Raw genomic sequence first — 7,236 nt, 5'->3', positions numbered from 1 at the left:
TCATCTAAACATTGATTTCATGCAGCAAAGATACAGCCACAGATATAATGATTCCCCCAGAAAGAATTGTTTCTTCATTCCAAACAATGCCAGAATTTCAGTATTTTTTTCTCTTAGATCTGCAAGAGGCATCCATTCCAAGTCTCCTGGCCTCATTGTATAAAACAAAATGAGCTACTCATGAGTGATAAGAACAAAATTAATTCTGTATTTGGAATTAATTCATCTTTCTCTTCCTGCCAACTCATTCTGACTTGCGGGGAAATAATAAAGAGTTAGAGAGAGATGTGCAATGGAACCTGCCTTCGAAAGGATAATTAATTCCTGGTCTTTGATTCCTAAGTTTCTGTGCATAATCAAAGGCAGAGAAAACACTGGTGGGTGCTCTGGGCATCCCACACCTGCTCGGTGTATGAGCTCATGCTTTTAATTAACTTTGAAGAAGCTTAACATATTCCCTTGCTTGGGTAGACACCATGCAAAATTTGTCTTCTGAACCTTCTTCTCCTTTCATGTCCTTCTCAGTCACTTCAGCTATCCTTTCTTCAACATGCAAAACCTTCACGTGGCCCATCACCACTGTCCCAGGCACAGTATTGAATGTCTTCTATCACTTGCTCTTATTTACAGAATCAGATTTCCTAAAGACCTTTTCATCTCCCATCAAAACTGACCCGTCCTCCTACATGTCATTATTCTTAGACCTCAGTTTACTGCTAGGTGATAATGAGTGGTAAATGGTTTTCCATATAAATGATTAATGAATGTGGTAATTAATGAAAACAAGCCTGTTCAGTTCCAAGGACGCTCCTTAAATGATTGGTGCTATTATCCAGTAGTGTTATTATCTACTAGCACTAGAGCAAGAAGAGCTAAACTTGTTACTGTCAGAGCTAGTAGAAAACACAGAGGGTGTTTCATGGGAGGGGGGGAGGGACTGATGCTAGGAGGGGAAGTGACTGACCCTAATGGGTCCTTCCACTGGGACCTTAGCCACTTAGTTGACAGCTGAGCCTCAAAAATTGTCCAAGAGACAGATTGATATTGTTGAGTCAGGAGGCTTAGATTCCTTTCCTACTTTTAAAAAACCTGTGTCTTTCCATTTCCTTTTTACTTCTTCATTTACTTGAACTAGTTGAGTACACTGGGCTCTCCAGCTCTAAATTTCTGTGTTCAATGTAGTCCAAAGTGGGAAACTCTCTTACTGACCATTCATTAATAAGGCTTCATACTTACCATCATGTTCTGCCTACAAGACAACATGCTGTTGCAGTTTCTTTGCTTGAAAAGGGAATTTTGCTTATGATTAGGCTGATCACTCATGATAGTTTGCTGGTTCAGTCTTGGTCTATATAGTGTCCCAATGTAATTAATACTTTTGCTGTCTAAGTGTCTAGTATGGATGATATATTCTATGGCCACCCTACTTAGGTGAGCAGAGGGTAGGTTGGGTAGACAAACTCAAAGAATTATACACTGGTAGCTAAGTTGTCATTTTCACAGTTTAGAGGACTTCAAAACTGCTAGTAAGATGACAAAAATGCACATAACTGTTACTCCTTAACAGAGTAGAACTCTCAGCACATCTTTCTTAAAGTATATTTCCTGTTTACATATAAACCCCTTGATTTGAAGTTCAGTTGAAGGTAAACTATCTCCTATGCTCTGATACAAATCTATTCCATGTTGGAGCCCCACAAAACTGGGCTCCTTCCTCCTGGGTGAAGCACAAACACATTTTCTTTAACTCCCATAACCAGTTCTGCCTTGGACTTATGGTATTTAGTCTACAACTCAGCAATAGGGATTTTTCCTGGAAAGAAGGAAAAAGAAAAAGTTCTCAAAAAAGTAAATAAAGCATTTCATTTGATTTTTTCCTAAGTGTTCCAAAATTAAAATGAAAATTCCTGTCTTGGGAAGGAGGAGGTAGAAATATCATTTGCTTTCAATACTAAGGCCTCTAAAACCACAAACAGGGAGGCAGAGATTAAAATAAAACCTGAACACAGTCTTTTATCTGTCTGTGCATTTCTATCTTAGAGAGACTAGTGGAGTCTGGCCGAGTATTTTGAAAACCTGATTATTATTATACCTTGCATGTGGTAGAAACTCACTATTCACCCAAACACACCAGGCTTTTGCTCACAGTACTTTTTTGTTTAATGGAAGTTCAGTCTTATATTTGTCGTAGTCCCCTATCCAAAGCCCGGGCACTTCTAAACCAGGACCCCAGAGTTGCTATTCTAGGGAATGTCTTACTTTTTTTAAAGAAGTTACTTGAGAGTCATCAGCCTCTGACATACCACTAAGAAAAATAGACACTTTGGGGTCTTATGAGTTAGAATTTAATGCTAGTCTGGTAATAAGAACAACTCGATTCAATTCTGGCTTCTTAGTGTTTAGCCTGGGAAACTAGGCAAAGTCAGAATGGCAGGCTGCACAGCGGTCAAGAGGATGGGAACTGGATGATGCACTCCTTGCTCTGCCATTTACTGATGTGTTATTGAGGAAAGTGACTGAACCTCTCCAGAACTTGGTTTTTTCATCTCTAAACTGGAGACAACAATAGTTTCTATCTCACAGGGTTGCATGAAGCATGAAGGAGTTCTTGGACATAAAACATTTGGAGCACAGCCTGACATGGAATAGGAAGAACAAATACCCAGCATCACATACTTTAATCTTTCTAGGTATTCTTTTCTACATTGTCTCTTCCATCAATCTCTCTTCTTCTGGGTTTCTTTTGCAGTTGAATTACACTGTTTAGTACTTCTTTAGGTATTCCTTTTCCCAAAGAATGTGACCTCAGTAACTAGCCCAGTGACTGCCATGTACAAGATGCTGAATATATATTTCTCAAAAGCCTAAATTAATATATAACATAAAAGAGTTGGACGGATAAATCTATAATCCACCTTAGCTCCAAAATTCTGACTCTGTGATTCAGAGACTGACTGATTTTAATGGAATCTAGAAGCTTTCTGAAACAAAAAGAAAATTATTTTTTCAAAAAATGTGATGAAAATGGTTTATCACAGTAACCAAAAGACTAAATGAAGAGAAAATGTGATTATTCCTGAATTACTCTGCTTGCTTCAGAGCCCAGGGGAGGAAAGAGTAGAAATGGGCATCTCAGCAACAGTATAAATAGGTAGAAAAATTAATTTAAAAAAATGCAAGTAGGCAGGAGTGTATTTGGGGATTCGTATCTACCCAACGAATATGGGGTTTGATTTTACCAGATTCCCTCAGATACTGAAGGGATCAACTCTACATCTAACCCTCCACTAAAAAGAGACACTTGGATGAGTTCCATCAAAAGACTACAGAAGGACCTTGGACTCTTGAGTAATGAAATCCTAGCACTGGGATTGTGACTTATGAAATATGGAAAGAAAGGCAGAGAGTAAACAGCAGAGTGAGCGAGGGAGTGAGCTGTGATCTGGTTATTAATCATCTTCCCTCCTGATTGTTAATTGAACATTACTACTTTATTGTCCCTAAAAATTTAAGACAGAATGAAACTTGCTCCCATTACCAAAGTCAAAGAAGGGTTTAAAAGTCATATTCTTCAAGTGCAAGACTGCACTGGGCTGCCTAATCTGCAAGTGCAAATGCCTTCTGAATGGCTTTAACTCTTACAGGGGAGACATCTTGAATTCAGCAAACATTTATTGAGTAGGGGTTCCGGACATAGGCACATAAGACAGGATCTCTACTGATCAAGAGATCTTTTTTCTTTCTTCCTCCTTTCCTCCCTCCCTTCTTCCCTTTCTCTTTCTTCCTCTCTCTCTCTCTCTCTCTCTCTCTGTTTCTCTCTCTCTCTCCCTCTCTCTCCTCTGCTCTTCTCTTCTTTCTTAAGAGGAAAAAAAAATAATGAAAACGGAGAGGAAGCCAATCTAGGAGAATCAACATGACAAGCTTTCAGTTCTAGCTTTCACATGGAAGTTGACTTATGCTTGTCTCTTGTTTACTATAGCTATACTTCAATGCTCCCAGGGGTGGTGGGATACACAGGTGAATGAAGTAGTGGATGGGAAAGGGCTTTGTGTTTGTTTGGGTCGTCTACAAAACAGTCATCTAGATGAGGTTGAACCTGTAAGAGATGGGTTAATATCTACATGAGAAGAAGACTGTGACGTAGGTATGGCTCCTCTCTGTGAAGGAGAGAAGGAAGGAAGGAGGGATGTGTTGGAAGAGTGTCAAAGTACACTGCAGTTCTAAGAAAGTTTCTGCAAGCCTATGGGGAGTCCTTCAGCCAGGCACTCATCAGAGGAGTCTGGCATCTTGACAGAATGGGCCTGCCATATCATGCCTACTACTGAGTCGTGGCCAGGGAGTGGCCAGTGGGAAGTGGGCCTGGGTATGAGTCCCAAGGGCCACAGCTTGATCTTTCCTGTCATACTCCTGAAGTAAGAAATGTGAGGGGGCAAGTTCTTATGGCTGTCCCAGGCTCCCACACTATTTCCTGATATTTTAACTTACCCAAATTATACTCCAAAGCAGTAATTCCTGAAGTCTGGACTAGACAGTGGTGAAACTAAAAACAAACAAACAAACAAACAAACAAAAAACAAAACCAAAACAAACCAAAAAAGGATAGATAATAAAATTTTCATACAACTTGTTAAAACAACTGTTCTTTATTCTTAATTGATGTCTTTTCTTATCTTTTTGGGGGGGCATTAAAATATCTATTTTTAATGAAATGAAAGTAATCCTAGAGAGGTGATATGTTTGATGTCCTTAACTTGGCACATTTAAAAGAGGGCGTCTCTATGGAAGTTCCAACAAAATTTTACTGTTTACGTCAAAAATACAAAGACTCACAGCGTTAAGATAATTGTAAGCCATAAAGCACAGTCTGAATGAAAAGTTTAGTGTTAATATCCTTTTTTTTCCTTCTTCGGAATAAGAGGAAAATAATCAGAATCAAACATTCACACTTTTTTTTTTAATTTTTTAATTTTTATTTATTTCTAGGAGAGAGAGAGAGAGAGACAGCATGAGCAGGGGAGGGTCAGAGAGAGAAGGAGACACAGACTGAAACAGGCTCCAGGCTCTGAGCTGGCAGTCAGCACAGAGCCCGTCGCGGGGCTCGAACCCACGAACCGCGAGATCATGACCTAAGCGAAAGTCGGACGCTTAAGCGACTAAGCCACCCAGGCGCCCCACAAACATTCACACTTTCTGCAGCCTGACTGCTGACCAGAGACCCCAGAACCCCAAGAGGTGTGGGAAGCCTGGAAGGGCTGTCTCTAGTCTGACTGAAACCAAATGCAGAGGGATGCTTTTGTCAATGGCAGAAAGCTTGCCTAGGAGAACAAAAGAGGGCTTGATTTTATTCAGGTGGCATTCTTTTACTAAGGCCCCAGAGCTGGATCATAGAGAAGTAAAAAATCCATTCAGGGATATATAATGTTTTCATATTTCAGGACACAGACAGCTAAACAGCAAGTTTTTCTAAGTGCTCAGCAAGCCCAGGCATATTTCTGCTTGAGTAGAAAAATAAAATCAAATAATCTCTGCTCTTATAAATCCACATTATTTATATTTTAGCATGACAGTATTGGTAAGAACTAGTAATCAGTTGGAAGTATCTGGTCAAAATCAAATAAAATTGAGTCAACCAGTTCCCTTAAATTCACTTAGTCTTTTTCAGACTTTATAATATTAAATCGCTAATGGAAAGTGGTTCTTAACAAAACAAAATAAAGGATAGCTTGAGGATATCTTGTCAGACTTCAATCACTGTAGATTAATTATGTTTTTCAGAAACAAAACACATTGTTTGAGATGTCTCCAAGCCTGGCAACACCTGAGCTGGCATGTCGAAAGGAAGATCGGTTTAGGCAGGTAAATGTTTTCAGATTACTTGTGGTTGAATTATTTCCAGGCTCCATTCTCAGCAAATAGAAATTCTGATTTGTGGGGCAACACTTCTCTACTGGGAAGGAGGCACTGACAGATACCATCAACAGGTAAGTTTGTGTAAAGACGAAGAAAGCCAACAGGGGAATACTTCGAAGTGTTTACCTACAAAATTTTACTTGGCACTGCCAAGCTGCTAGTCACCAGCCATTTCTGGGCAAGATACTATGCATTTTTTGGATGGCATAGCTTGGATACCATGGGATTTCTCTTCCTAGTGACTTGGTGAGAGGGGGATGGGGCAACAGAGAAATTTAGAAAGCCACATCTCAGAGGGATATTTAAGTATCCATGACTGAGAAAGTGTAAACCAACCACAAATGAATAGTATGTATATAGGTAAATCTTTAGAAACTTGATTTGAATGTGGGCTGTTTTTCACATTTCTCAGAGAAAATGTTGGGTGGAGAGATTATGGACAAGTTAAAGTATTCATATATAAACCACTCAGTTAAGCATGTGGAATTTATTACCCAGCTAGGACAGGAAGAAACTATAAACAAACTAGAAGAAGTTTTAGATNTATATAAAAAAAAAAAAAAAAAAAAAAAAAAAGATCAGCATTCAACATTCAAGTTCATCTCCAAATTTTACATAAGGGTACTATCCCTGTATTAGTCATTAATTCACTTTTTAAGATAAAACTTTGTTTAGAGCAGTTTTAGATTTATTAAAAAAAGTCAACATAGTACACAGTGTTCCCACATATTTGCACCCAGTTTTACAAATCGATAGTATCTTATATTGATAGGATATAGGTGTATTTGTTATACCTTGTTGATACATTGTTGTTAACTGAAGTCCATACTTTACTCCCTTTGTTTTTACTCAGTATCTTTTTTTCTGTTCCAAGATCTCACCCAGCATACCTCATTACATTTAATCATCATGTGTCCTTAGACTCCTCTTGCCTGTGAAACTCATTTTTCAACCCAAGTCATTTAATGTTTTGGTTCTTATGTATTTTATTGACTCTATAGTTCAAGCAAGTAAATGTTCAGTCATTAGGTATTGTTTAATTGATTGGTGGCCTAGTCTTTTTTTTTTTAATATTTATTTATTCTTTGAGAGAGAGAGAGAGAGCACAAGCAGGGCAGTGGCAGAGAGAGGGAGACATAGAATCTGAAGCAGGCTATAGGCTCTGGGCTCTGGGCTATCAGCACAGAGTCCGATGTGGGGCTTGACCTGAGCCGTAGTTGGCTTAACCGACTCAGCTGCTCAGGCACCCAAGGTGGCCTAGTCTTTAAGGAATACTACTGAGGACAGAGATCACATCTGACACCTTTATTGAGCAGGCATACGAGC

The sequence above is a fragment of the Crocuta crocuta genome, unplaced genomic scaffold (assembly GCF_008692635.1).
Source record: "Crocuta crocuta isolate KB4526 unplaced genomic scaffold, BGI_CrCroc_1.0 scaffold222, whole genome shotgun sequence".
Lineage (NCBI taxonomy): Eukaryota > Metazoa > Chordata > Mammalia > Carnivora > Hyaenidae > Crocuta > Crocuta crocuta.
The sequence above is the reverse complement of the archived record's forward strand: the minus strand, read 5'-3'. Positions refer to the sequence as shown.